At 39.9% G+C, this 16,281-nt stretch overlaps 1 protein-coding gene and 1 long non-coding RNA gene across 3 annotated transcripts in view; one reads left to right on the top strand and one right to left on the bottom strand.

Annotated features, from left to right (window-relative positions):
- Window positions 1-16,281, bottom strand: part of RAB3C (RAB3C, member RAS oncogene family) — a 289,684-nt gene that overhangs the window by 86,450 nt on the left and 186,953 nt on the right. The window lies entirely within an intron of this gene.
- On the top strand, window positions 12,594-14,295 carry LOC113929272. Its single transcript, XR_003522144.1, has 3 exons — window positions 12,594-12,737; window positions 13,741-13,802; window positions 14,124-14,295. It is a non-coding gene; the product is annotated as an uncharacterized LOC113929272 (long non-coding RNA).

Raw genomic sequence — 16,281 nt, 5'->3', positions numbered from 1 at the left:
GACTTCCTTGCATTCTCCCAAGTATTTAACAGTAACAAGTAAGTATTTAGCGAATGATTGAATAGGGGAAGGGAGGGAAAACTGAATGGGAAGTCATCAGAGAGGGAAACAAACCATGAGAGACTCTTAACTATAAGAAACAAACTGGGGGTGGCTGGAGGGGAGGTGGGGGGGGGATGGGGAAACTGGGTGATGGGCATTAAGGAGGGCACGCGATGTGATGAGCACTGGGTGTTATACGCAACTGATGAATTACTGAACTCTACATCTGAAACTAATGATGTCCTCTATGTTGGCTAATTGAATTAAATTAAAAAAAGAAAAATTGACAAAATAAATGAGTACAGTTTGGTGAAAACTGACCATTCTAGTTCTGAAACTGAATTTAGATATCTAGACAAATGGAAACCCAGGTAAGTTAAAACAAAAGAAAAACAAACCTATATCCATCCCCAGTGCTAGCTTTTCCTCCACCATTGCAATCTCCACTATACCCAAATGACAAGGAACACCCCCTGTAGGGAATGGATGCTTGGGGAAAAGCTGGGGAATGACCAAATAAAAACATTATCTTTAGGCCTTTGTTAACATCAAAACATGATACAAATATTTTAATTTCAACTTTTTTGCTAAAGAAGTCACAGTTTATCTATTGTAGGTGTTCTTTTTAGTAGAAGAGAATGTTATTTTGAGTGCTTGTGTATGAATTCAGGCTCTGAATAAACAGTGCTGACACTTTACTGCTATGCAGGAAACACACCCACACGCACACCCACCACTGTGTACAGCTCATTTTTTTTCCTCCTGTGGCATTCAGGCCAAACCAGCTCTAAATTAACATTCTTTCCTAAATTACTCTTTATTGCAAATAAGGTGCTAAAGATGTGCTACAATGGTGGTTTAAGGAACACAAAAATCTCTTTGGGGGTAAGAGAGCACCTGGGAAGTCAGGGGATTTATGTGCAGCCTGTGTCTTGCTCATACCCCTTCCCTAGTTGGGAATTTGCCTGAGGAGGAAGAAACGTAGATGGAACATGAGCAATTCATGTGGATTCTAGAAGATCAGAAACCTGGGGGAAGTAAGAGGAAAGTAAAGCACACAAGAAAAGAAAAATTCTAATTGAAAACCCTGATTAAAATCGACGTGGCTCCTGGCACTTGAATGCAGAGGAAGACAAGAAAAATGGCTGGCCAATTGTTTTTTGCCAGCTATCCTGGAAAGAAAAGGAAAAAAAAAAAAAAAACATGGGTCATCTGAAGACATGTCACCAGTAATTTCTGTCAAAGAAATCCATTGTACGATAACTGGATTTAGAAAAAGAACAATTAGCTAAAGATTCCCACAGTTTATAAGAATTTTGTATTGTTTTTGAAACCCAGAGAACAGGCTGAATTCCTTTAAAGCTCATTGTTGTGGACACCTTTATTTTTCTGGTCTCCTAAGCTATCTTTTATTGAGAATTTACGCTTTTCAACCCAACTGTGGAATAAATCACCCCACCTGAGACTATGTAGCAGATGTGACACTAACAAAGTTCCGGATCGTTTGCAGAAGGCAAACTGGTCCTGAGAAAATAGGCTGGCAGACATAATCAGAATCTGCTCTTAGTTTTTACAGAGTTGGGTTTTTTGTTTTTTTTTTTTTAAGATTTTATTTGACAGAGAGATCGAAGGTGAGAGGGAGAGAGGGAGAGAGCACAAGCAGGGAGAGCGGCAGGCAGAGGGAGAAGCAGGCTTCCCGCTGAGCCCCCCAGGCTCCCCATAGTTGGTTTTTAAGAAAATTAATTTACTCCTGATAGTGAACAGCAACAGCTTATCTGGTAAGCCTTCCACACCTCAGTGGCTGCTCACTGATTTGGATACCAAAAGCCACATTTTACATTTGACAGTCTCTGCTATAAAAATGAAAAGGCATTTATGATCTCATCAGAAAACCCCAAAACTTAAACCCTTTGCCTAATGCAGGGAACTTGTTTTACTTTATTAACCACATTTCCCCAAAATGGAGCTTGCCTGCCTAATGCTTCTGGCATAATACTAAGAGGCTGGAGAAGACAAAGGTGCCACCTAGGAGCTAGCCCACTCTGTCCAGAGAGTTAATACCAGAAAATTTGATTACAGAGTTGACACTTCAGTGTTGTAACAACACTTTATTGTGACAGCCCTTTATTAAATGGATAGAAAAATCTACTTGATTTTTTCTGGGACAGCTCAGTTATGTATTATCATGACCCTCCTAAAACCAGATCTTGGTTATAGAGGAACACCCTTAATTATGAGAACTGCAAGTCAGGCAGGAGATTGCTACTGGCTGCTTCCAAATCAGTTTTCCTCTCTCCGAGACAGGACCTCCAGCTAGAGACACCATTTCCCAGCCTCCTCACAACCAGACATGCCTAACCATCTGTGATGGTTCATCTTCTGTGGTAACTTGACTTGGCCAAAAAAAGGCCAGATAGCAGTTAAATATTATCTCTGCGCATTTCCAAAAGAGATCCACATTTGAATTGGTGCACCGAGTAAGGCAGATGGTCTTCCCCAATGTGGTGGGCATCATCCGGTATGTTGAGGGCCTTCATAGAACCGAAGGATGGAGGAAGATTGAGTTTTTTGTCTGCCTTGGAGGATGGCTAGGAACACGGATTTTCTCTTGCCTTTGGCACACCTGGTTCTCAGGCCCATAGACCAGGGTAAAACCCTATACCATCCGTTCTATAGCTTTCACACTTTCCAACTCTACCACCAGCTAATCTGGGTCTTCCCTTTGCAGACAGCACATTGTGGGCTTCTCAGTCTCCATCATCATGTGAGCAGATTCCTTGTAATCAATCTCTCTACATGTATCTATAGAGTATACATATCCTACTGGTTCTATTTCTCCGGATAACACTACTGCAATGACTAAGCTCTGGTCAATAGAAAGGGAGCAGAATGGGTAAGGGCAACTTTTACCTTGCTCCCTGGAAGCCAAGTACTTGCTCTGGACCATCTCACATGCCCCATATTGTAGTAATGTGGATCAGGCCAAGATCTGGCTTCCACCATGCAGAGGAGGTTAATGCTCCAGTGAAGACCTTGGCGAACATGGCCATCCTTCCAGCTTTGTCTGGTCAGGTTATTAAAGGAAACTGAAAGCAGTATCTTATATATTTTAGACTTGGATTTTAGGGGCTTTTTGTTACAGCAGCTTAGCCTTTAGATGACCTAACAGCCAATTTTTGTTTCAACTTGTGTAGATTACATGCACCCACCTACTGCAGTATCCCTCTCCTAGAAAAGACTCTGAGCCCTTTGTGCAGATTCTAAGCCCAGTGCTGAAAGCTGGGAAATACTTTTCAAGTCCTATTTTTCAACAGCTGATGGAATCAAGTCATTAATTTTAAAAGTTGGAATTTCTAAGATGTACCAGCCCAGTTATAATCTTTCCTAAATCAGCTGCCATGTTCATTAGGTGTGAGCTAATATTTCTTCCTGTGAACATATGAAGTTTCTGTACGATTTCCTTGTCCTTTAGGAGTGAGCACGCAAAACTATTGCACTATACATGCACTCTCTCTTATGCACAAACACTAAAGAAACCCAGCTGAGTGCTTATTTGTCTTCCCTTTGAAACTGGAATTAATGTGCGCTAGCCCCTTAGTAAGGAATATGGGTTCGGTTACAAATGGGGAAAAAAAAAACACCTCTGTCATTCTAAATGTATTTTCTAGATTTATGGAGGTAAGATGACAATTAAAAATTGTAAACATTTAAGGTATATCACTTGAGGTTTGATATACCCTTGACCCTTGAACCACGAGTTTGAACTGCACAGGTCCTCTTGGAAACAATTTTTTTTTTAAACACACTGAAATACTACAAATGTATTTTCTATTCCTTATGATTTTCTTACTAACATTTTCTCTTCTTTAGCTTACTCTATTCCAAGAATACAGTACATACTACAACATATAAAATGTATTAATTGACTGTTTCTGCTAAGGTTTCCAGTCAAGAGCAGGCTACTACTAAATTTTGGGGGAGTCAAAAGTTATACGTGGATTTTCAACCGTGTGGTAGGTTGGTGCCCTTAACTCTGGCATTATTCAAGGGTCAGCTGTACATATGCCTTGTGGAATAGTCATCACAAACAAGCTAATTAACAAGTCCATCATCTCCTACACGTACCATTTGTGTTTTTTTTTTCCAGTGAGCACTTAGAATCTTCCCTCATAGCAAATTTCAAGTGTACAATACTGTTAACATAGTCAAATTTTTGTACAAGTAAACCTCATTTTATTGTGTTTCAATTTATTGTGCTTCACAGATACTGCATTTTACAAATTGAAGGTTTGTGGCAACCGTGTGTTGAGTAAGTCTATCAGTGCCATTTTACCAATAGCATTTGCTCACTTCAAGTCTGTGTCACCTGTTGGTAACTCTCAGAATATTTCAAACTTTTTCATTATTATATTTTTATAGTGATCTCTGATCAGTGATCTTTGATGTTATTATTGTAATTGTTTAGAGACGTCAGGAATCACAACCATATAAGACAGCTAATTTAATAGAATAATGTTGTGTGTGTTCTGAATGCTCCACAGACCAGAGATTCCCCCTGTCTCTCTTCTTCTCCTCATGCCTCCCTATTCCCTGAGACACAATATTGAAATCAGGCCAATAACCCTACAGTGGCCTGTGAGCATTCAAGTGAAAGGAGGAATCACACATCTCTCATTTCAGGGCATAAGTTAGAAATGATTAAGCTTAGTAAGGATGCAATGTCAAAAGCCAAGAGAGGCCTAGCATCATGCTAAACAGTTAGCCAAGTTGTGAATGCAAAGGAAGAGTTTTTGAGGGCAATTAAAAGTGCTACTCCAGTCAATGTTTGGATGGTAAGAAAGCCTAATAGTCTCACTGCTGAGAGGAAGAAAGTTTTAGTGGTTTGGATAGGTGATCAAACCAGCCATAACATTCCCTTAAGCCAAAGCTTACTCCACGGCAAAGCCCTAACTCTCTCCAGTTCTGTGAAGGCTGAGCAAGGTGAGGAAGCTGCGGAAGAAAAGTTGGTTTGGCAGGTTGAAGGAAGAAAGTTGTCTCCATAACAAAAGCTCAAGGTGAAGCAGCAAGTGTCAATGGAGAAGTTGCAACAAGTAACACAGAAGATACAACTATGATAATTCATGAAGGTAGCTACACTAAATGATAGATTTTCAACATAGACAAAATTGCCTTATATTGGAAGGTGCCATCTAGGACCTTCATAGCTATAAAGAAATCAATGCCTGGTTTCAAAGGACAGGGTGGCTCTCTTGTTAAGGGCTAATGCAGCTGGTGACTTCAAGTTGAAGCCAATGCTTATTTACTGTGCTGAAAATCTTAAGGCCCTTAAGAATTATGCAACATCTATTCTGCCTGTGCTCTACAAATGGAATGACGCTAGAATGATGGCACATCTGTTTACAACATGGTTTACTGAATATTTTAAGCCCATTGTTGACGTTTACTCGGAAAGAAAGATCTCTTCCAAAATATTATTGCTCATTGACAATGCACCTGGTCACCCAAGAGCTATGATGGAGATGCACAACAAGATTAACATTTTCATGGCTAACACAACATCTATTCTGCAGCCCGTGGAGCAAGGAGCAATTATGATTTTCAAATTCTTCTTATTTAAGAAATATATTTTGTAAGGCTACAGTTGCCATAGACAGTGGTTCCTCTGATGAATTTGGGCAAAGTAAATTGAAATCCTTTGGAAAGGATTCACCATTCTAGATATCACTAAGTATATTCATGAAGCATAGGAAGAAGTCAAAATGTCAACATTAACAGGAATTTGAAAGATGTTGATTCCAGCACTCATGGAGGACTTTGAGGTGTTCAGGATGTCAGTGAAGGAAGTAACTATAGATGTGATGCAAAGAGCAAGAGAATTATAATTAGAAGTGGAGGCTGAACGTGTGACTGAATTGCTGCAGTCTCAAGGTAAAACTTGAATGGATGAGGAGTTGTTTCTTATGAATGAGCAAAGAAAGTGGTTTCTTGAGATGGAATCTACTCCTGGTGAAGATGCTGTGAAGAATGTTGAAATGACAACAAAGGATTAAAAATATTACATCAACTCATTTGATAAAGCAGTGGAAGGGTTTGAGAGGACTGACTTCAATTTCAAAAGTTCTACTGTGGGTAAAATGCTGTCAAGCAGCATCACATGCTACAGAGAAATAATTTGTGAAATCAGGAGTCCGTCAATGCAGCAAATGTTATTGTTGCCTTACTTTAAGAAATAGCAACAGCCACCACAACCTTCAGCAACCACGACCCTGATCAGACAACAGCCAACAATATCAAGGCAACTTCCACAGGCAAGAAGACTGCAACTTGCTGAAAGCTCAGATGATGGTCAGCATTTTTTAGAAACATTTAATTAAGGTATGTACCTTGTTTTTTTAGACAATGCTACTGCACACTTAATGAAGCACAATACAGCAAAAACATAACATTTTTATGCACTGGGAAAATCTGACTCATTTAATTACAATTTTCCCTCTAATGAAATGATTTGGAACTGAACCTGCAATATCTCGTTTTATCTCCAGAACCTATTCATCTTGTTTATTTGAAACTTGTCCAGCATCTCCCCCCATTTCCCCCTCCAACCAGTAACCACCAGTCTACTTTCTGTTTCTAGGAGTTTGGCTACTTTAGATTCTACATATAGGTGAGATCATGAAAAATTTGGCTTTCTGCATCTGGCTTAATTCCCTCAGCAGAATGTTCTCCAAAGTTCATCCATGTTCTTGCAGTATTTCCTTCTTTTTTTAAGGTCAAATAATATTCCAGGATGTGTGAGTGACATAGATATGCATCACATTGTTTTTATCCTTTCATCCATGGATGCATATTTAGGTTGTATCCATATTTTGGCTACGGTGAGTAATGCTGTAATGTACATGGCAGTGTAGATATCTCTTTGAGATACTGATTTCCTTTGCATATAGAACCAGAAGGGGGATTGTTGGAGCATAATACAGGTTTTATTTTTTTTTTAAAGATTTTATTTATTTATTTGAGAGAGAGAGAGAGAATGAGAGATAGAGAGCATGAGAGGCAAGAGGTTCAGAGGGAGAAGCAGACTCCCTGCTCAGCAGGGAGCCCGATGTGGGACTCGATCCCGGGACTCCAGGATCATGACCTGAGCTGAAGGCAGTCGATTAACCAACTGAGCCACCCAGGCGCCCCATAATACAGGTTTTAAAAAATTTTTTTAAAGAAACCCCATACTCTTTGCCACGACGGCCATACCAACTTACATTCCCGCCAACAGTATATAAATGGTCCCTTTCTCCGCATCTTCCCCAATACCTGTTATCTTTCATCTTTCTGATAATTGACCTAACAGGTGTGAGGACAGAGCCCACTGTTTTGATTTGCATTTCTCTTATGATTAGTGAATTTGAGTACCTATGCATTTACTTCTTGGTTATTTGTGTATCTTCTTTTGAGAAATGTCTATTGACATCCTTTGCCCATATTTTTAATTGGGCATAGGGAGGGTTGAAGGGATTTTTGGGTGTGGATAAAAGTTAGATTGATTTATTATAACCAAGAGCAGGGTTTTGTTTTTGTTTTTGTTTTTACTTTTAAATACAGCATACTTTTTCATGCCTCTAGTTTTAAAAAACTCCTAAATTCCTATTTCTCTTAGTTATATAATTCCAAGGACTCATAGAAAAAATCTGTGTAATACATCACTCAAAATGTAAATTTTTACATATTAGTGTGGTTTGAATGCTGGTTTTATGGAAAATAGAGAGAATGTGGCTCTGTATTTCCTTTGCTATAGGGTCATTTCAGTAACATTTGCTAAGGGGAAGAAACTCAAAACGCTGAGTACTTGGAGGCCATTAAACTTTTCAGGACTGATTGAAGTAGCAGATTCTCCCCAGCTAGTATTTGCTAACTCCCAGCAAAGTCACCTCGGTCTTACAACAAGTTGTTACATCGCCACATTTAAAGAGTCAACTTTCTGCAGAGCAAGGTAAGTCCCATTATCAGCAGGTCTTACTAACATCTCCAAAGGGTTGACCTCTGGCCAGAAAACTGAAGAGCCCATTTTTAAGACTGAAATATTAATTTCATTTATTTTTATTATTTTTCTTTTTTAAAGAAATCTCTATGCCCAACATGGGGCTTGAACTCATGACGTTGAGATCAAGAGGCACATGCTCTACTGACTAAGCCAGCCAGGAACCTGTATATTTATTTCAAATTCCATAACTTTCATAATTATCTGTGATTAGGAGATGATGCCATGGTGTGGCCCAATTGGGGGGGGACTTCAGATGAAAAAGATCAGAATTTTAGAGTTGCAAAATCCTTTCAGGAATCCAATCTTTAGTGATTGGCTGTTTTTGAATTTTAACCTAGTCTCGGAGGTTCCCCAGACACTCACATGCTCCTGGTTCACACTCACGTTACACTGGAACGGCATACCCTCTGTATCATACACTACCCTGTAACACGGCACCAGTTTCACATATGACGCGATGATGAAGTTCTGCATGTTGCTCGAATTCCTCATCCCGATTGTTCATCATGTCATGCAATGATGGCCTCGTCCAGATTTGTGCAGCTGAACCTTGGAACTCTAACTGAGACCTCTGGTTGTTATTTCAAGCACGTGCTTATGTCTTTCTTTGCTAAAAACCCTCTATAGTCCAAGGGAGGGAGAAACCACTCCAGCCTAAGAGTAGGGAGGGCTCTGTAGAGAAGACAGACGTACAGAGCAACTCCTCATGGGGGCGTCATAGACAGAGCCCTCGGCCAGAGGCTTTTGCAGCCCCTTGGATAATCCTTTGTCTATCTGGACCCTCAGGAATGTACCCAGGGCAAATGCATTTATGCTGCTAAATACACTGATGGTGAAAAAAATATCAATCATTCCAGGTGGGAAGGAAGTAACTCTGGACTCATGTGGTAAAGCCGTATTTTCACTAGGAATGACTAGGAATGACTGGACAGAGCGTGCAAAATTATTCTATATTTGGTTACACAAGAGAATAAAGGGATTTATCAAAGCTCTCTCAAAACTGAACTAGAACCTAAGAATTCAGTCTCCCACATTTTCTATTTTCTCCTTTTCCTAAAACTTAAAGAATTCCATTCAGAAAAAAATGTGGCAAATCCCCTACAAAATGTGATTTCCCGGGTCCTTACCTTACCTACCCCTCCACGTGTGGCATCTGAAGCAGAGCCCAAAGCTGCACCCTGATGCATTATCCACAGGAAGCATTCAAGTGCCGCTCTTTCATTACACAAAGACACGGCAGGGATTTACTTAAACATTAAAAAACACCCATCTTCAGGGGTAGAGAAAATAAGCATTTCCTAGTGGGAGGGAAGTACTAGCCTATAGAATTAATAGCTTAAAACCTCCTATTATATTTTCCTGCTCTATAAAGAACAAAATTGCTAATGACACCACTAACCTACTGTGAGATTTTCTCCCCGGTCCGCACAAAGCACTTGCCAAAAAAAAAAAAAAAAAAAAAAATCTGGCTCCTGTCAGCAATTCACAAAATCCAAATATTAAATGTAAGGTTAAAAGCAGAGGGCATCTATGCCGGGCGGACGTGGGTCTAGACCTCAAAGCACCACCATGTGGCCTTTGTATCTGGTCACATTGACTGAAGACATCCAATGAGGATTTGCTGAGAGGTCCTAAGACTGTGTTATTATACAGCAACCTAAGATGGTAAGAGAGAATTCAAACTTCTATACACTATTCACTGAGAGTCCGAACCTATTTATCTAAATTTATGGACATGGAACGGGCATTACCTAAGCTGGATACTTTCAAATTCAATTGAATACATTATTACAGGATGAATCACCTCACACACTCTAGACAGATCACTGTTTTCATAAGTAGTTGATAGACTCCTTGAAGAAAGGGGGCCAAAGGGTTTGAATAAATGCCCTTTCCTGTGCCCTTTTGTTTAGTGTTACCATTGCAAAATTCAACCACAGTATTTCTGATCATGTTGACTTTCATTAGAGCTATTTTCAAAGTTGTCTCCTATTGTTTGCTAGGATTTGTGTCCTGAGTTGATGCAAAGTCAGGATTAATTTGGATCCTAGCATTCCATGAGGGTTTGTATTGGACCCCAATAATGGATATTGAATGAATTCAAAGCCACTGTCTGTAATATTCAAAGGAGAAGGAAATGTGTGCCTACCTAACAGGGGGCTGGGGGAAAAGGGCAGCTTATTGTAAACTAAACCTAAGTCCTCATCTCTCAGGGAGGGACCCTTAGCTGTTCTGGTCATGAGGAACTTGGGAAATAAAGGACATTCTTTTTCAAGACCAGTTCACAGTGATTGTGTCCACACAGACTATACCAGGGCCGAAATGTATTGAAGGGGTTAGTAGAGTTAGAAAGACCTAGCTTTGAATATTAGCTCTAGTATGTACTAACTGGGGGACTTAACCTTTGTTTCCACTTTTGAAAACATGGGGTCAATAATATATCTGGTTTTTTTTTCTCCCATTAAAAAAAGGTTTGAGCCTACAATTAAAAGTTGACAAGCATCACCCAGTGTCCATCGATAAATGAATGCATAAAGAGAATGTGTACATATATACAGCAAAATATTACTCAACCAAAAAAAAAAAAAAAGAATGAAATCTTGCCATTTGCAACAACCTGGATGGATTAGAAAGTATAATGCTAAGTGAAGTCAGTCAGAGAAAGACAAACACCACGTGATTTCACTCATAAGTGGAATTTAAGAAATAAAACAAACCAACAGAGAAAAAAAGAGACAAACCAAGAATCAGACCCTCAGGTATAGAAAACAAGCTGATGGTTACCAGAGGGGAGGGAGGGGTTGGGTGAAACAGGTGATGGGGATAAAGAGCACACTCATTATGAGGAGCACTGAGTAACGTACAGAATTGTTGAATCACTGTTTGTACACCTGAAACTGTATGTTAACTATATTGGAATTTAAAAAAAATAAAAAGTTGTCATGCATCTAGTTTTCACCTAAGTTCATCAATTGTTGACATTTTGCCAGATTTGCTGTATCTATTTAACATTTTGTAGTTGCTGAGCTTTGTGAAAGTGAAGTCACAGACTTGGTGACATTTAAATACTTCACAGATTTCTAAGATGAGAAGACCGCCTCTTATATATGCACAGTTCCACTAAAACAACCAAGAAATTGGACCCAAAACTATCAGACTACCTAGTATGTAGACCATTTCAAAGTTCTCATTTGGTCCCAGGAATATCTGTGTACCTGATTTTTTCCCTTTATCTAGGATCCAAAAGGATCACGCAGTAAAATTAGCCATCATCTTTATCATCTGTTTTAGTTCAGATCACTTTCCCTAATATTTTTGTTTCTCATACCTTTGACATTTTTCCAGAGTCCAGGCCATTTGTGGCCAGTTGTAGAATGTCTCTAAATCTGACTTTGTCCGCTTCCTCATGACTAGATTCAGGCTAAACATTTCCATGAGAATACCACACGGATGATGTTGACTACCATGCGCCACATTCCCCCCCAAGGCATATAAGGTCAGTTTGCTTCCTTACTGGTGGTTAGCTTTGCTCACTTCATTGATGTATGGTCAGACAGATTTTTCTATTGTGAAGCTATCTTTTACCCCTTTGTAGTTAATAACTCACCTGTGGCATGATGCTTTGAGACTGTGTGGATATTCTCTCCTCTAAATCTTTCCCCCAAAAGAAGATAGCAGGAGGGGAAGAATGAAGGGGCGGAAATCGGAGGGGAAGACGAACCAGGAGAGACGATGGACTCTGAAAAACAAACTGAGGGTTCTAGAGGGGAGGGGGGTTGGGGGATGGGTTAGCCTGGTGATGGGTATTGAGGAGGGCACGTTCTGTGTGGAGCACTGGGTGTTTTGCACCAACAATGAATCATGGAACACTCCATCAAAAACTAATGATGTAATGTATGGTGATTAACATAACAATAAAAATAAAAAAAATAAATCTTTCACCCACGATATTTAAAGCATTCGATGATACTTGCTTGAATCAGTTACTACATTCATGGTCAAATGATTCTGAGTTTCCAGTTCTATTTTTCCTTCCCCTTTAGTAACTGACATTCTTCCAAAAAGGAGGTACTCCCTTTTGAGTATCATTATGAATTACTGCTTTTTAAATTTAGTGTGTCATCCATTAAGAGGTGTGAAGATTAGAACGCTAAACCTCCTGGTACACATCTGGACCACAGTGGGCATTGACAAGTGATAGGTATCATTTATAATTACTTTATTTCATGCGCAAAAGCTAATGTTAATTTAATGTTATAGTAGAGTACAAATTAGTCACCGAATCTCATCTTGCCCATGGGAGAACAAATGATGGGGCTACCTGACCATGACATTTCCACAAGTCCTCTAGGCATGTGGCTAAAAGATGTTCCTCTTCTTATCAATCTAGATGGTTCCTACAGGTTGGCCAAATGATTGACATTTGCTCATGTTCCAGTCACATCAATGCTTCCATCTCAAGACATGGATACTTCTTTTCTGTTCCTAACAGGCCAAGCGATCTCCATCAGCCTGACTAGTCTCTACTTCTGTGGAGGGAGAGGGAGGCTCCACCTTTCAAATGAATGACAGCTCCAGTCTGCAGAAAAGTTTGCTATTGTCTAAAGAAGCAGTCTTGGTGAAGAATGGGACTGAGAAGTAGAAGCAACAGCAGTTTATGGTGAGTTGTTCTCTCCTTTTCTTATTCTAGACCGTCTGATACCCTCGGTGCCAAATTCACCCTTGGAAGTAAGGTCTTTGAGGGAAGCACATTAAGTCTCTCAGCGAGTTAAAGGATATTTATGTATCTTAGAGACAGAATTTGGGTCCAAAAATTATGTCTTTCCAAGTGCATAACCACTAGTGCTCCTGAGGTTTGGGGAAAGGAAGAGTCATGTTTAACTTTATTTCTGAACTTGACAGATATTCATTAATGGGATAATAAGCTAAATAAAAACTGCTTCTCTTAACCCCCCATATGCAGTTTTATTTGGAAATATAAGGATGCGTGTGCCCATGCGACTGATTAGGGTTGAGGGGTAGAAAGGACTCTATTGAAAAACTCCAGTGGATCTGCTCCTTCCCCATCCATCCTATGCCCATCTCTGCCTCACCCTGTGCTCGGGGAGGCCACCCCTTGTGAACTCCATCTTCTGGGCTTCCTCGCCCTGTGGCTTCCAACTGGGCCTGGCAATGGGAGGCTGCAGGAGAAGGAGGCCACTCCTACCCCACTTCTCTGGCAGTAGCTGGGTCCTTCCACACTACAGCTCTCACAGGTTTCTCTTCCATGACCCCTGCTCTCACAGGAGGGTAGCTACTAACCTCCTGTGCCTTCAGGTCTAACAGCAGTAATGCTATCCTGCAGCGACAGTCTCCACATGCCTTGCCCTCACCCTTGTAAATGATCTCTTCACCAAGGTCTTTTTCTTTGAACCATTTGGATTAGATTCGGTTTCCTGGCAGGACTCTGCTACCCTTGCTATCCCCCAGGTCCTGTACTAAATGATTATTTACTGTCCCCATTTAAGCATCCCATGCAGTGGATTTATAACCACCATGTTTTAGCTGGACAAATGGGCACTCACAGAAATTCCATGACACGTGGAACATCATACCTCTGCCAGGAGCCCAGCCAGGGTTAGCGTTTCTCCAAACACTATAGTGTTTCTCTACCTCTCTTCAAGGGACTTATGCCACTTGGAGCACACACTGAAGACGTGAACAGCTTTGGAGTTCCTGGACCACGGTAGGTTTTTGTTGGTCTCCCTTCAACTACTTTACTTTAAATTCCCATTAGAGATTCGTCACTTACTGAGCATACCCATTACATATGATTGCTAGAGATGCTTATCCGAGAGGATTAATTTTGCCGAAAGCAGTAACTTACAGTTCTTCTAAGGATTCTAAAGAGAAGGCAGCCAAATGTCTGGTAGATGGAAATGATGCACCTTTCAGCTTACCCACCATTTGCGCTAGTTCTAAGACGTCCCCCACCATCTCCATTGCCTGACTCTTCCCTCTCTTTTTTTTTTCTGTCTTCTGCCCACACTTCCACCCTAACTGCTAGCTTTCTACCACTACCGCGGAGCTTTTCTTCTTGTCCTAAAGCTGCCTCAGTTCCAGGTGAGCATGCCGTCCCATCATGGCAACCACCATCAGCAAGGAATGCAAGACCCAATCAGACCAGAAAAGCCACAGCCATCACCTCCTCCTGAGCCTCCTTTCTCAACATGCCCTTTCATTTCCATGAGGCTCTTTGGAGCCTTTATTCTCAATGAAATTCAAAGCACATTTTCAGTACTCCCTTTTTAAGTTCAGAAATGATAGTTTAAAAAATTTCTGGGTGAAAAATAGCCAGCAAACCAGGGTTGGGTGTAGCTTCCTGTCACCTCAGTTCTAAGGGGACAAAACCGAGGTGATATAAATAACACAGGATTGGGGAGTTCCTTTGTGTCCCCAGTCTGAGAGATCCTCCAGAGTAGGGCAACCCCACTGCAAGCCTTTCCTGGGTGTGGTCAGGCTTACACAAATGCTTGTTAAAATGCAGATCCCTGGGCTCTCCAGACTACCAAAGGGAGATCTCTAAAGAGAAATAAACATTTTAAACAACTTCTTAGAGATTATTACATATGCCAAAGTACAAGAACCACCAGCATTAGGGATGCAAAGCTAGGCTTTTCAACCTGCACATCTGGATTTTAATTTCAGCTCTGCAGTTTATCAGCCAAATAATTTTAAAAAATTACTGAACTTCTCAGAGCCTCCCTTCCCTCCTCTGAGGAGAACACCTCTTTCCTATGAATATTAAAAAATTAAAGCATTATTTAATTCTTTGGAATACATTAACATTCAGATGGTCATTTTAATCAGTAATTAAAACTGGTGATTCTGCTATGAAAAATTTGATTTGAATGGTTAACATTCACATTGTATCTTTACTAAATATCCAGTGCCAGTCAGACAACACAATAATTTTAGACAATTAGACAAACTGAACTACAAGAAGTTGGTTTACTAGTAGAGAAGCTAATAGCAGTGTATTATATACTGTTTTTTTCTGCCTCAATCTTAGCAGCTAGAAAAACCAAGTAATAAGTTATCTATGCTTCCCAGAAGCTTCTGTATTTTATTTTGCCTGCTTCTCTTTCTTTGCAATTGTAAATTTTGTCGAAGGGGGGGGGTGTAAAAAAAAGGGGAGGGATTTAAATAGAAAGAACAGTTTTATTCTTTTCTGAGGGAGATTCTTGTAATATATTGTGTATGAAGATATGAAAAGCACTGATTTTCACTGCATTTGATGGCACGGAACAAGCTTTAGTGATACGCTGGAACAACAGAAGGTCATACATTTTAAAATACACCCTGCTGAGAAACTTGCAGCTGATTTATGACCTTTCAAACCTACAACTTTGCATTCCGCATGCACAATACTGAGAATTCAGGCTTTCTGTAAAAAGGAAAGTGAAAAGATTTTTTTTCTCCCTTCTAAGAATTATCTCAAATTTTATACTGAGGTGATCTCCAAGATGAAATAAGAACATAGACAATAAAATGACAGAATAGAAATGTAAAATCAGGACCACAGTCATTAAAGACATATGAGGACAGAATTAGAAAAATACAAATCGTCACCAGTGAATGATTCCTCCAGCTGAATGACCATTAGGAACACATGGGATGCTTTTTTTAATTTTAGGTTTGTGGGTCTCATCCCAGAGATACTGGTTCAGCTTTATCTAGAGGTTGGACTTTTAATAGCTCCCCACATTGGAGAATAATTTATGTCAGCTATAGGGTTTGCTATGTATGTGTGTGTATGTAGGAGAGACAGAGAAGACATATGCTCTCAAAACAAACATTACTAATAGTTTTTATTCAGCCTGAAGGATCTCTCATTACTCCACAACTTTAAATTTTTATTTTTTCTACTCAATAAAAAGCTCTTGAACAGCTGAAATAATTTGTATGCCCCCCACTAAATTCAAATGATACAATTAAACTGAGATTTTGGTATTTGCCGAGGTCTGTAAAGGGTACATTATAGGCATTTAAAAAGTAATTCGAAAGCCAGATTTAAAAAAATCCATTACTGAAGAATGTTCCTTCCATCATATGAGAATTAAGCATTTTTCAAAAGTTAAAGACAGAGACCTAGAGAGGGAGAAAGAGACAGAAGAGACAGAGACGGGAGACACACTGATGGTGAGGGAAGAGACAATGAACGT

This window comes from Zalophus californianus, chromosome 5 (assembly GCF_009762305.2).
Source record: "Zalophus californianus isolate mZalCal1 chromosome 5, mZalCal1.pri.v2, whole genome shotgun sequence".
In the NCBI taxonomy this organism is placed as follows: Eukaryota; Metazoa; Chordata; class Mammalia; order Carnivora; family Otariidae; genus Zalophus; species Zalophus californianus.
This window is presented reverse-complemented; position numbering and strand designations above follow the sequence as displayed.